This window comes from Panulirus ornatus, chromosome 67 (genome assembly GCF_036320965.1).
Source record: "Panulirus ornatus isolate Po-2019 chromosome 67, ASM3632096v1, whole genome shotgun sequence".
Taxonomy (NCBI): Eukaryota; Metazoa; Arthropoda; class Malacostraca; order Decapoda; family Palinuridae; genus Panulirus; species Panulirus ornatus.
The window spans coordinates 697,818-712,975 of NC_092290.1; the positions used below are offsets into that span (position 1 = coordinate 697,818).

General features: G+C 42.5%; 1 protein-coding gene across 25 annotated transcripts in view; it reads right to left on the reverse strand.

Annotated features, from left to right (window-relative positions):
- LOC139747051 (uncharacterized) overlaps positions 1–15,158 on the reverse strand; it is a 1,040,326-nt gene that overhangs the window by 353,822 nt on the left and 671,346 nt on the right. The gene's annotated exons all lie outside the window — the stretch shown is intronic.

Below are 15,158 nucleotides of genomic sequence, written 5' to 3' on the forward strand. Positions count from 1 at the left end.
ATATATATATATATATATATATATATATATATATTGGAAAGTATCACAGTTGACAGCGTGATCAAGTATATTCCTATGAGTCCACGGGAAAATGAAACACGATAACTTCCCAAGTGCACTTTCGTGTAATAATCACATCATCAGGGGAGATACAGCTGATATACAACGAAGAGACGTAGCTAGGACGCACTCACTTGTTTACCAAATGGCGTCCTAGCTACGTCTCTTCGCTGTATATCAAGTGACTGTTATATTTCTTTCTTGTATCTCCCCTGATGATGTGATTATTACACGAAAGTGCACTTGGGAACTTATCTTGTTTCATTTCCACGTGGACTCACAGAAGAATCGAGATTATTAGTGAAAGAGAAGAGAGAGGTATTTGGACGATTTTTGCAGGGAAATAGTGCAAATGACTGGGAGATGTATATAAAAAAGAGGCAAGTGGTTAAGAGAAAGGTGCAAGAGGTGAAAAAGGGGGCAAATGAAAGTTGGGGTGGGAGAGTATCATTAAATTTTAGGGAGAATAAAAAGATGTTTTGGAAGGAGGGAAATAAAGTGCGTGTGACAAGATGGTGAAGTGCCTAAGGATTGTCGGAATGCATGCATAGTGCCATTGTACAGAGGCAAAGGGGATAAAGGCGAGTGGTCACATTTTCAGAGGTATAATTTTGTTGAGTATTCCTGGGAAATTATATGGGAGGGTATTGATTGAGAGGATGAAGACATGTACACGGCATCAGACTGGGGAAGCGCAGTGTGGTTTCAGAAGTGGTAGAGGATGTGTGGATCAGGTGTTTGCTCTGAAGAATGTATGTGAGAAATACTTTTAGAAAAACAAATGGATTTGTATGTAACATTTATGAATCTGGAGACGGCATATGATAGAGATGATAGAGATGCTCTGTGGAAGGTATTAAGAGTATATGGCGTGGGAGGCAAGTTGCAAGAGACAGCGAAAAGTTTTTATCGAGGATGTAAGGGATGTGTACGAGTAGGAAGAGAGGAAAGTGATTTGTTCCCAGTGAATGTCGGTTTGTGGCAGGGGTGCGTGATGTCTCCATGGTTGTTTAGTTTGTTAATGGATGGGGTTGTTAGGGAGGTGAATGCAAGAGTTTTGGAGAGAGGGGCAAGTATGCAGTCTGGTGTGGATGACAGGGCCTGGGAAGTGAGTCAGTTGTTGTTCGCTGATGATACAACGCTGGTGAGAAACTGCAGAAGCTTGTGACTGAGTTTGGTAAAGTGTGTGAAAGAAGAAATCTGGGAGCAAATGTGAATAAGAGCAAGGCTTTTAGGTACAGTAGGGTTGAGGGACATGTTAATTGGGAGGTAAGTTTAAATGGAGAAAAACTGGAGGAAGTGAAGTGTCTTAGATATCTGGGAGTGGATTTGACAGCGGACGGAACCATGGAAGCGAATGTGAGTCACAGGGTGGGGGATGGGGCGAAGGTTCTGGGAGCGTTGAAGAATGTGTGCAAGGCGAGAACATTATCTTGGATAGCAAAAATGCGTATGTTTGAAGGAATAGTGGTTCCAAGAATGTTATATGGTTGCGAGGCGGGGGCTATAGATAGGGTTGTGCGGAGGAGGGTGGATGTGTTGGAAACGAGATGTCTGAGGACAATTTGTGCTGTGAGGTGGTTTGATTGAGTAAGTAATGAAAGGGTAAGAGAGATGTGTGGTAATAAAGAATGTGGTTGAGAGAGCAGAAGAGGGTGTATTGAAATGCTTTGGTCACATGGAGAGAAAGAGTGAGGAAAGATTGACCAAGAGGATATATGTGTCGGAGGTGGGAAGGGAACGAGGAGAAGTGGGAGACCAAATTGGAGGTGGAAGGATGGAGTGAAAAAGATTTTGAGTGATCGGGGCCTGAACATACAGGAGGATAAAAGGCGTGCAAGAAATAGTGAATTATAACGATGTGGTATACCGGGGTAGACGTGCTGTCAGTGGATTGAACCAAGGCATGTGAAGCATGTGGGGTAAACCACGGAAAGTTTTGTGGGGCCTGGGTGTGGAAAGGGAGCTGTGGTTTCGGTGCATTACACATGACAGCTAGAGACTGAGTGTGAACGAATGTGGCCTTTGTTGTCCTTTCCTAGCGCTACCTCGCGCGCGTGCGGGGGGAGGGGGTGTCATTTCATGTGTGGCGGGGTGGCGATGGGAATGAATAAAGGCATCAAGTATGAATTATGTACATGTGTATATATGTATATGTCTATGTATGCATATAAATATATGTATACGTTGAAATGTATAGGTTTGTATATGTGCGTGTGTGGACGGTTATGTATATACATGTGTATGTGGGTGGGTTGGGCCATTCTTTCGTCTGTTTCTTTGCGCTACCTCTCAAACGCGGGAGACAGCGGCAAAGTATAATGATGAATAATATATATATATATATATATATATATATATATATATATATATATATATATATATATATATATATATCTTTTTCTTTTCTTTCAAACTATTCGCCATTTCCCGCATTAGCGAGGTAGCGTTAAGAACGGTGAACTGGGCCTTTGAGGGAATATCCTCACCTGGCCCCCTTCTCTGTTTTTTCTTTTGGAAAATCGAAAAAGATAATGAGAGGGGAGGATTTCCAGCCCCCCGCTCCCTCCCCTTTTAGTCGCCTTCTACGACACGCAGGGAATACGTGGGAAGTATTCTTTCTCCCCTATCCCCAGGGATATATATATATATATATATATATATATATATATATATATATATATATATATATATATATATATATATATATATATATATGGGAATGTCTGGGGAGTAAAGTCAGGGGTTAGTGAGAGGACAAGAGCAAGAGAAGGAGTAGCAATACTCCTGAAACAGGAGTTGTGGGAGTATGTGATAGAGTGTAAGAAAGTAAATTCTCGATTAATATGGGTAAAACTGAAAGTTGATGGAGAGAGGTGGGTGATTATTGGTGCATATGCACCTGGGCATGAGAAGAAAGATCAAGAGAGGCAAGTGTTTTGGGAGCAGCTGAATGAGTGTGTTAGTGGTTTTGATGCACGAGACCGGGTTATAGTGATGGGTGATTTGAATGCAAAGGTGAGTAATGTGGCAGTTGAGGGAATAATTGGTTTACATGGGGTGTTCAGTGTTGTAAATGGAAATGGTGAAGAGCTTGTAGATTTATGTGCTGAAAAAGGACTGATGATTGGGAATACCTGGTTTAAAAAGCGAGATATACATAAGTATACTTATGTAAGTAGGAGAGATGGCCAGAGAGCGTTATTGGATTACGTGTTAATTGACAGGCGTGCGAAAGAGAGACTTTTGGATGTTAATGTGCTGAGAGGTGCAACTGGAGGGATGTCTGATCATTATCTTGTGGAGGCTAAGGTGAAGATTTGTATGGGTTTTCAGAAAAGAAGAGTGAATGTTGGGGTGAAGAGGGTGGTGAGAGTAAGTGAGCTTGAGAAGGAGACCTGTGTGAGGAAGTACCAGGAGAGACTGAGTACAGAATGGAAAAAGGTGAGAACAATGGAAGCAAGGGGAGTGGGGGAGGAATGGGATGTATTTAGGGAATCAGTGATGGATTGCGCAAAAGATGCTTGTGGCATGAGAAGAGTGGGAGGTGGGTTGATTAGAAAGGGTAGTGAGTGGTGGGATGAAGAAGTAAGAGTATTAGTGAAAGAGAAGAGAGAGGCATTTGGACGATTTTTGCAGGGAAAAAATGCAATTGAGTGGGAGATGTATAAAAGAAAGAGACAGGAGGTCAAGAGAAAGGTGCAAGAGGTGAAAAAAAGGGCAAATGAGAGTTGGGGTGAGAGAGTATCATTAAATTTTAGGGAGAATAAAAAGATGTTCTGGAAGAAGGTAAATAAAGTGCGTAAGACAAGGGAGCAAATGGGAACTTCAGTGAAGGGCGCAAATGGGGAGGTGATAACAAGTAGTGGTGATGTGAGGAGATGGAGTGAGTATTTTGAAGGTTTGTTGAATGTGTTTGATGATAGAGTGGCAGATATAGGGTGTTTTGGTCGAGGTGGTGTGCAAAGTGAGAGGGTTAGGGAAAATGATTTGGTAAATAGAGAAGAGGTAGTGAAAGCTTTGCGGAAGATGAAAGCCGGCAAGGCAGCAGGTTTGGATGGTATTGCAGTGGAATTTATTAAAAAAGGGGGTGACTGTATAGTTGACTGGTTGGTAAGGTTATTTAATGTATGTATGACTCATGGTGAAGTGCCTAAGGATTGTCGGAATGCATGCATAGTGCCATTGTACAGAGGCAAAGGGGATAAAGGCGAGTGGTCAAATTTTCAGAGGTATAATTTTGTTGAGTATTCCTGGGAAATTATATGGGAGGGTATTGATTGAGAGGATGAAGACATGTACACGGCATCAGACTGGGGAAGCGCAGTGTGGTTTCAGAAGTGGTAGAGGATGTGTGGATCAGGTGTTTGCTCTGAAGAATGTATGTGAGAAATACTTTTAGAAAAACAAATGGATTTGTATGTAACATTTATGAATCTGGAGACGGCATATGATAGAGATGATAGAGATGCTCTGTGGAAGGTATTAAGAGTATATGGCGTGGGAGGCAAGTTGCAAGAGACAGCGAAAAGTTTTTATCGAGGATGTAAGGGATGTGTACGAGTAGGAAGAGAGGAAAGTGATTTGTTCCCAGTGAATGTCGGTTTGTGGCAGGGGTGCGTGATGTCTCCATGGTTGTTTAGTTTGTTAATGGATGGGGTTGTTAGGGAGGTGAATGCAAGAGTTTTGGAGAGAGGGGCAAGTATGCAGTCTGGTGTGGATGACAGGGCCTGGGAAGTGAGTCAGTTGTTGTTCGCTGATGATACAACGCTGGTGAGAAACTGCAGAAGCTTGTGACTGAGTTTGGTAAAGTGTGTGAAAGAAGAAATCTGGGAGCAAATGTGAATAAGAGCAAGGCTTTTAGGTACAGTAGGGTTGAGGGACATGTTAATTGGGAGGTAAGTTTAAATGGAGAAAAACTGGAGGAAGTGAAGTGTCTTAGATATCTGGGAGTGGATTTGACAGCGGACGGAACCATGGAAGCGAATGTGAGTCACAGGGTGGGGGATGGGGCGAAGGTTCTGGGAGCGTTGAAGAATGTGTGCAAGGCGAGAACATTATCTTGGATAGCAAAAATGCGTATGTTTGAAGGAATAGTGGTTCCAAGAATGTTATATGGTTGCGAGGCGGGGGCTATAGATAGGGTTGTGCGGAGGAGGGTGGATGTGTTGGAAACGAGATGTCTGAGGACAATTTGTGCTGTGAGGTGGTTTGATTGAGTAAGTAATGAAAGGGTAAGAGAGATGTGTGGTAATAAAGAATGTGGTTGAGAGAGCAGAAGAGGGTGTATTGAAATGCTTTGGTCACATGGAGAGAAAGAGTGAGGAAAGATTGACCAAGAGGATATATGTGTCGGAGGTGGGAAGGGAACGAGGAGAAGTGGGAGACCAAATTGGAGGTGGAAGGATGGAGTGAAAAAGATTTTGAGTGATCGGGGCCTGAACATACAGGAGGATAAAAGGCGTGCAAGAAATAGTGAATTATAACGATGTGGTATACCGGGGTAGACGTGCTGTCAGTGGATTGAACCAAGGCATGTGAAGCATGTGGGGTAAACCACGGAAAGTTTTGTGGGGCCTGGGTGTGGAAAGGGAGCTGTGGTTTCGGTGCATTACACATGACAGCTAGAGACTGAGTGTGAACGAATGTGGCCTTTGTTGTCCTTTCCTAGCGCTACCTCGCGCGCGTGCGGGGGGAGGGGGTGTCATTTCATGTGTGGCGGGGTGGCGATGGGAATGAATAAAGGCATCAAGTATGAATTATGTACATGTGTATATATGTATATGTCTATGTATGCATATAAATATATGTATACGTTGAAATGTATAGGTTTGTATATGTGCGTGTGTGGACGGTTATGTATATACATGTGTATGTGGGTGGGTTGGGCCATTCTTTCGTCTGTTTCTTTGCGCTACCTCTCAAACGCGGGAGACAGCGGCAAAGTATAATGATGAATAATATATATATATATATATATATATATATATATATATATATATATATATATATATATATATATATATATCTTTTTCTTTTCTTTCAAACTATTCGCCATTTCCCGCATTAGCGAGGTAGCGTTAAGAACGGTGAACTGGGCCTTTGAGGGAATATCCTCACCTGGCCCCCTTCTCTGTTTTTTCTTTTGGAAAATCGAAAAAGATAATGAGAGGGGAGGATTTCCAGCCCCCCGCTCCCTCCCCTTTTAGTCGCCTTCTACGACACGCAGGGAATACGTGGGAAGTATTCTTTCTCCCCTATCCCCAGGGATATATATATATATATATATATATATATATATATATATATATATATATATATATATATATATATATATATATATATATATATGGGAATGTCTGGGGAGTAAAGTCAGGGGTTAGTGAGAGGACAAGAGCAAGAGAAGGAGTAGCAATACTCCTGAAACAGGAGTTGTGGGAGTATGTGATAGAGTGTAAGAAAGTAAATTCTCGATTAATATGGGTAAAACTGAAAGTTGATGGAGAGAGGTGGGTGATTATTGGTGCATATGCACCTGGGCATGAGAAGAAAGATCAAGAGAGGCAAGTGTTTTGGGAGCAGCTGAATGAGTGTGTTAGTGGTTTTGATGCACGAGACCGGGTTATAGTGATGGGTGATTTGAATGCAAAGGTGAGTAATGTGGCAGTTGAGGGAATAATTGGTTTACATGGGGTGTTCAGTGTTGTAAATGGAAATGGTGAAGAGCTTGTAGATTTATGTGCTGAAAAAGGACTGATGATTGGGAATACCTGGTTTAAAAAGCGAGATATACATAAGTATACTTATGTAAGTAGGAGAGATGGCCAGAGAGCGTTATTGGATTACGTGTTAATTGACAGGCGTGCGAAAGAGAGACTTTTGGATGTTAATGTGCTGAGAGGTGCAACTGGAGGGATGTCTGATCATTATCTTGTGGAGGCTAAGGTGAAGATTTGTATGGGTTTTCAGAAAAGAAGAGTGAATGTTGGGGTGAAGAGGGTGGTGAGAGTAAGTGAGCTTGAGAAGGAGACCTGTGTGAGGAAGTACCAGGAGAGACTGAGTACAGAATGGAAAAAGGTGAGAACAATGGAAGCAAGGGGAGTGGGGGAGGAATGGGATGTATTTAGGGAATCAGTGATGGATTGCGCAAAAGATGCTTGTGGCATGAGAAGAGTGGGAGGTGGGTTGATTAGAAAGGGTAGTGAGTGGTGGGATGAAGAAGTAAGAGTATTAGTGAAAGAGAAGAGAGAGGCATTTGGACGATTTTTGCAGGGAAAAAATGCAATTGAGTGGGAGATGTATAAAAGAAAGAGACAGGAGGTCAAGAGAAAGGTGCAAGAGGTGAAAAAAAGGGCAAATGAGAGTTGGGGTGAGAGAGTATCATTAAATTTTAGGGAGAATAAAAAGATGTTCTGGAAGAAGGTAAATAAAGTGCGTAAGACAAGGGAGCAAATGGGAACTTCAGTGAAGGGCGCAAATGGGGAGGTGATAACAAGTAGTGGTGATGTGAGGAGATGGAGTGAGTATTTTGAAGGTTTGTTGAATGTGTTTGATGATAGAGTGGCAGATATAGGGTGTTTTGGTCGAGGTGGTGTGCAAAGTGAGAGGGTTAGGGAAAATGATTTGGTAAATAGAGAAGAGGTAGTGAAAGCTTTGCGGAAGATGAAAGCCGGCAAGGCAGCAGGTTTGGATGGTATTGCAGTGGAATTTATTAAAAAAGGGGGTGACTGTATAGTTGACTGGTTGGTAAGGTTATTTAATGTATGTATGACTCATGGTGAGGTGCCTGAGGATTGGCGGAATGCGTGCATAGTGCCATTGTACAAAGGCAAAGGGGATAAGAGTGAGTGCTTAAATTACAGAGGTATAAGTTTGTTGAGTATTCCTGGTAAATTATATGGGAGGGTATTGATTGAGAGGGTGAAGGCATGTACAGAGCATCAGATTGGGGAAGAGCAGTGTGGTTTCAGAAGTGGTAGAGGATGTGTGGATCAGGTGTTTGCTTTGAAGAATGTATGTGAGAAATACTTAGAAAAGCAAATGGATTTGTATGTAGCATTTATGGATCTGGAGAAGGCATATGATAGAGTTGATAGAGATGCTCTGTGGAAGGTATTAAGAATATATGGTGTGGGAGGAAAGTTGTTAGAAGCAGTGAAAAGTTTTTATCGAGGATGTAAGGCATGTGTACGTGTAGGAAGAGAGGAAAGTGATTGGTTCTCATTGAATGTAGGTTTGCGGCAGGGGTGTGTGATGTCTCCATGGTTGTTTAATTTGTTTATGGATGGGGTTGTTAGGGAGGTAAATGCAAGAGTTTTGGAAAGAGGGGCAAGTATGAAGTCTGTTGGGGATGAGAGAGCTTGGGAAGTGAGTCAGTTGTTGTTCGCTGATGATACAGCGCTGGTGGCGGATTCATGTGAGAAACTGCAGAAGCTGGTGACTGAGTTTGGTAAAGTGTGTGGAAAAAGAAAGTTAAGAGTAAATGTGAATAAGAGCAAGGTTATTAGGTACAGTAGGGTTGAGGGTCAAGTCAATTGGGAGGTGAGTTTGAATGGGGAAAAACTGGAGGAAGTGAAGTGTTTTAGATATCTGGGAGTGGATCTGGCAGCGGATGGAACCATGGAAGCGGAAGTGGATCATAGGGTGGGGGAGGGGGCGAAAATTCTGGGGGCCTTGAAGAATGTGTGGAAGTCGAGAACATTATCTCGGAAAGCAAAAATGGGTATGTTTGAAGGAATAGTGGTTCCAACAATGTTGTATGGTTGCGAGGCGTGGGCTATGGATAGAGTTGTGCGCAGGAGGATGGATGTGCTGGAAATGAGATGTTTGAGGACAATGTGTGGTGTGAGGTGGTTTGATCGAGTGAGCAACGTAAGGGTAAGAGAGATGTGTGGAAATAAAAAGAGCGTGGTTGAGAGAGCGGAAGAGGGTGTTTTGAAGTGGTTTGGGCGCATGGAGAGGATGAGTGAGGAAAGATTGACCAAGAGGATATATGTGTCGGAGGTGGAGGGAGCAAGGAGAAGAGGGAGACCAAATTGGAGGTGGAAAGATGGAGTGAAAAAGATTTTGTGTGATCGGGGCCTGAACATGCAGGAGGGTGAAAGGAGGGCAAGGAATAGAGTGAATTGGAGCGATGTGGTATACCGGGGTTGACGTGCTGTCAATGGATTGAATCAAGGCATGTGAAGCGTCTGGGGTAAACCATGGAAAGCTGTGTAGGTATGTATATTTGCGTGTGTGGACGTATGTATATACATGTGTATGGGGGGGGGGGGGTTGGGCCATTTCTTTCGTCTGTTTCCTTGCGCTACCTCGCAAACGCGGGAGACAGCGACAAAGTATAAAAAAAAAAAAAAAAAAAATATATATATATATATATATATATATATATATATATATATATATATATATATATATATATATTATTATTATTTTTTTTTATTATATATTTTATTATATATTGGGGAAGAGTAGTGTGGTTTCACAAGTGGTAGAGGATGTGTGGATCATGTGTTTGCTTTGAAGAATGTGAGAAATACTTAGAAAAACAAATGGATTTGTATGTAGCATTTATGGATCTGGAGAAGGCGTATGATATAGTTGATAGAGATGCTCTGTGGAAGGTATTAAGAGTATAAGGTGTGGTAGGTCAGTTGCTAGAAGCAGTGAAAATTTTTATCGAGGATGTAAAGCATGTGTACGAGTAGGAAGAGAGGAAAGTGATTGGTTCCCAGTGAATGTCGGTTTGCGGCAGGGGTGCCAGATGTCTCCATGGTTGTTTGATTTGTTTATGGGTGGGATTGTTAGGGAGGTGAATGCAAGGGGCACGTATGCGGTCTGTTGTTGATGAAAGGGCTTGGGAAGTGAGTCAGTTGTTGTTCGCTGATGATACGCCGCTGGTGGCTGATTCCGATGAGAAACTGCAGAAGCTGGTAACTGAGTTTGGTAAAGTATGTGAAAGAAGAAAGCTGAGAGTAAATGTGAATAAGAGCAAGGTTATTAGATTCAGTAGGGTTGAGGGACCAGTCAACTGAGAGGTAAGTTTGAATGGATAAAAACTGGAGAAAGTGAAGTGTTTTAGATATCTGGGAGTGGATTTAACAGCGGATGGAACCATGGAAGCAGAAGTGTCACAGGGTGGGGAAAGGGGCGAAGGTTCTGGGAGCGTTGAAGAATTTGTGGAAGGCGAGAACGTTATCTCGGAGCGCAAAAATGGGTATGTTTGAAGGAATGGTGGTTCCAACAATGTTATATGGGTGTGAAGCGTGGGCTATAGATAGGGCTGTGCGGAGGAGGGTTGATGTGTTAGAAATGAGATGTTTGAGGACAATATGTTCTGTGAGGTGGTTTGATCGAGTAAGTAATGATAGGGTAAGAGAGATGTGTGGTAATAAAAAGAGTGTGGTTGAGAGAGCAGAAGAGGGTGTATTGAAATGGCTTGGTCACATGTAGAGAATGAGTGAGGAAAGATTGACAAAGAGAATATATGTGTGAGAGATGGAGGGAACGAGGAGAAGTGGGAGACCAAATTGGAGGTGGAAGGATGGAGTGAAAAAGATTTTGAGCGATCGGGGCCTGAACATAGAGGAGGGTGAAAGGCGTGCAAGGAATAAAAAAGAATTGGAACGATGTGGTATACCGGTGTCGACGCGCTGTCAATGGATTGTACCAGGGCATGTGAAGCGTCTGGGGTAAATTATGGAAAGTTCTGTGGGGCCTGAATGTGGAAAGGGAGCTGTGATTTCGGTGCATTATACATGGCAGCTAGAGGTAGTGTGAACTAATGTGGCCTTTGTTGTCTGTTCCTCGCGCTACCTCACACGCGCGCGTGAGGAGGTGGGGTGCCATTTCATGTATGGCGGGGTGGCGGTGGGAATGGATGAAGGCAGCAAGTATGAGTATGTACTTGTGTATATATGTATATGTCTGTGTATGTTGAAATGCATAGGTATGTATATGTGCGTGTGTGGGCGTGTATGTATATACGTGTGTATGTGGGTGGGTTGGGCCATTCTTTTGTCTGTTTCCTTGCGCTACCTCGCTAACGCGGGAGACAGCGACAAAGTATAATAAACAGATGAATATAGAGTATATATATATATATATATATATATATATATATATATATATATATATATATATATGGTTGGAAAGGATCACAGTTTTGCGCGTGCTCAAGTATGTTCCTGTGAGTCCCCGGGGAAAATGAAACACGATAATTTCCCAAGTGCACTTTCGTTTAATAATCACATCATCAGGGGAGACACAAGAGAGAAATATAACAGTCAGTTGATATACAACGAAGAGACGTAGCTAGGATGCCATTTGGTAAACATGCGATTGCCCTTGATGATGATTATTACACGATTGTGCACGTGGGAATTTATCGTGTTTCATTTTCCCCGCGGACTCATAGGAATATATATATATATATATATATATATATATATATATATATATATATATATATATATATATATATATATATATATGGCGTGCGTTAGCTTGGTAACGCCAGGAACAGACGAAGAAATTGCCTCATTCGGTCACATCCATTCTTTTTAGCTGTCATGTATAATGCACCTCACCTGAAGCCTTCCTCTCGGTATACAACCAGGCCCCACATACCTTTAAGTGGTTTTCTCCAAACGCCACGTATTCCCTGGTACAGTTCACTGACTGCACGTCGCCCCCTGTATAATATATCGCTCCAAATCGTTCGATCCCTTATATACCTCACACTCCCCTGCATGTTCAGGCCCCAAAGCATCTCTCCATCTTTACACTTCCTTCTTGGGCATTCTCCTTTTCATCGATCCCTCAACTTCCGCCATGTCTTCTCTCCTAATCCATCCTTTCCGTTTGTCCAAGCACTTTCCGGACACCCTCCTCAGCTCTCTTATACATACAAACTCCTCTTATTGTCACACATCTCTCGTAACCCGACAATTTTTATTCGATCAACCCTCTACAAAAACATAATGTTCTTAAACTTTTCCTTTCCTAAACTTTTACCCTCATCCGCACTTTGTCGTCTAGAACTCACGCGTGCCTTGCATCCATCATACAACACTGACGGGAGTACTATATCATGAAAGACGCCCATCTTTGCCCACATACACAGAGACCTCCATTGCACACATTTCTTAAGACTCTCAGGACCTTCGCCCCCCTTCCTACATTGCCTTGTCCACTCCTAAGTATCTGAAACACTGTTTTCTCTATGTTCTCTTCATAAAAATTCATATTCCATCTAATGTCTCTCTCCATTGCTATACCCAATAGCCTTTCGTTTAGTCACATTTACTTTCTCATTTCACACACTTTCCGAAACTCATGCACCAGTTACTGCAGTTTCTCACTCAATCTACCACCAGCGCATTATCATGAGCTAAAAGCAACTAACTTCCCAGGTTTCCTCACCTCCAACAGACAGCAGAACTCCCCTTTCTCCAACACCTTCACATTCCCCTCCCTCTTCACCCCATCCATACATAGATTAAGTCGTGGAGAAATTACACATCTTTGCCGCAAACCCACCTATTACCTGGGACAACTCGCCCTCTTCTCTTCCGAGTAGCATACATGCCTTGCTGCTCCCTTGGTCAAAACTCTACACATCTTTCTAAAAAAGAGTTATGGATGTTACTCAACAAGGACCTCTTTCCAGAGGCTCCTGCAGCCCAGGGCTGCGTTACTACCAACGGAAAGAAAATATGGACTCTTATGTAGTGACAAGTTCTTTGACGGACGTTTACTTCCAATGATTCAGCCTCGACAAGGTGACTTTTCACCCACGGCGTAACCTCATGCAGCGGAGTCTGGAATTCGTCTGTGGAGTTTATTACCATTTTGCTGGAAGGTACTTTATGATGAAGTTAAGTTGTTTGGCCGTGCTGTATGTTGCAGTGGTAACTTGAAAAATAATGCAACGTAAGGGATATTTGACTCTCGTATCCAGGTGTGTGTGTGTGTGTGTGTGTGTGTGTGTGTGTGTGTGTGTGTGTGATTGCCCCAGGTTCCTATTATCGAGGAGCTCATGGCCGAGCTCCTGGAAGGGTGGGGAGGGTCCCGGGTGTGGGAAGGACCTCGGGGGTGGGGTTGGGAGGGCCTGAAGGGTGGGGGGGGGGGGTTGGAGGGGGAAGGAGGGCTTAGGGGTGGGGTGTGAAGGGCCTAGGGGGAGGGCCTTGGGGATGAGTCACCTACTTTTTGCAGATGACAGGCGCTAGTGGCAGATTCGGGTGAGAGACTGCACTCGTTGGTTTCTGAATTTGTGAGAGCGTAGAGAAAGTTGAGATTAAATGTAAATAAAAGTAAGGTTATTAGGTTAAGAGTGGAGAAAAATCCGTTGGTTGGAGTGCGAGTTCGGATGGAGAGAAATTAGAGAACGTGGTGTTTTAAATACTTGGTTGTAAACAGGACAGCGAACAGAACCATGGAAGCTGAAGTAAGACACATGATGAGCGAGGAAGGCGACATTCTCGGGTACACTAAGGAATGCAAAGTGAAGTGAAAGGGGGGGGGGGAGAGGTCACTGTCTGTTTAGGGTAAACAAGGATATGTTTGATGGTATAGTAATCACGACGGTGTTTTAAGGGTTCAAAGCGAAGACCTTAGATGTCAAAGTACCCGGAGAGGATATATATATATATATATATATATATATATATATATATATATATATATATATATATATATATATATATATATATATTTTTTTTTTTTTTTTTTTTTTTTTTTTTTCCAAAAGAAGGAACAGAGAATTGGGCCAGGTGAGGGTAGTCCCTCAAAGGCTCAGTCCTCTGTTCTTAACGCTACCTCGCTAATGCGGGAAATGGCGAATAGTTTGAAAGAAAGAAAAGAAGAATATATATATATATATATATATATATATATATATATATATATATATATATATATATATATATATATATATATATATATTGCAAATGACAGCTAGAGACTGTGTGAACAAATGTGGCCATTTTTATGCCTTCCTAGTACTACCTCGCGCGTTCGCGGGGGGGGAAGGGGTTGCCATTTCATGTGTGGCGGTATGGCGGCGGGAATGGATGAAGGCAGCATGTATGAATATGTACATGTGTATATATGTATATGTTTGTGCATGTATATGTATGTGTATGTTGAAAGCGCTTGGGATTTTCCTGTTTCCTTTTCCTAGTGTTGTTTCTGCATTACGAGATCACGTGTTTGTTGTGGTTTCGATGCATTACACATGGCAGCTTGAGACTGAGTGTGAACAAATGTGGCCTTTTTTGTCTTTTTCTGGCGCTACCTCGCTGACGCTTGGGGTAGCGATGCTGTTTCCTGTGGGTCAGGGTGGGGTCGGAATGAATGAAGGCGATCAAGTATGAATATATACATGTGTATATGTGTATGTATGCACATGCTGAGATGTATATGTACGTGTATGTGTATTTATGTATATATTAGTGTATATGAGTGGATGGATCTTTCTTCGTCTGTTTCTTGGCGCTACCTCGCTGAAGCTGGAAACGGCGATCAAGTATCATAATATATATATATATATATATATATATATATATATATATATATATATATATATATATATATATATGTAATTACCCACGGTATTGAGATAATGCGTGTGTGTAAAGGGCAGGTTAATGAAGGTGATCCCAGAGCTGGGTTCTGGAGAGGACGTTGAGAGAGACCAGTTTAAATTAACATCATGCTGGAGCTTCAGTGGAGTCCACTTGCCGGAACAACAGTAGGAGGAGTCCAAACGTTAAGGCTACAATAGGAGGAACGCACACACTGACTAAGGCTACACACACACAAGAGGGTTACGGGGGTGTGGCACGAACGGGAATTTATCCAGTCTACATTACGGACGGGTCTGGAGCAGCGGTGGGGGCAGCAGGGTATGTTCCCGTTGGTACTTACGGTTGGGTTAACAGTGGCTACTTGCACTCTAACATGCCCGCTATCTCTTTGCTAAAGAAAAACTGCTGAAACGAGATTTTTTTTTTTTTTTTTTTTTTTGCCACGGAGTTGGCCTGAGGGTTCAAGGGTTTTAAAGCTGTGGTGAGAAAAGTGAGCAGCAGCAGGCTGTG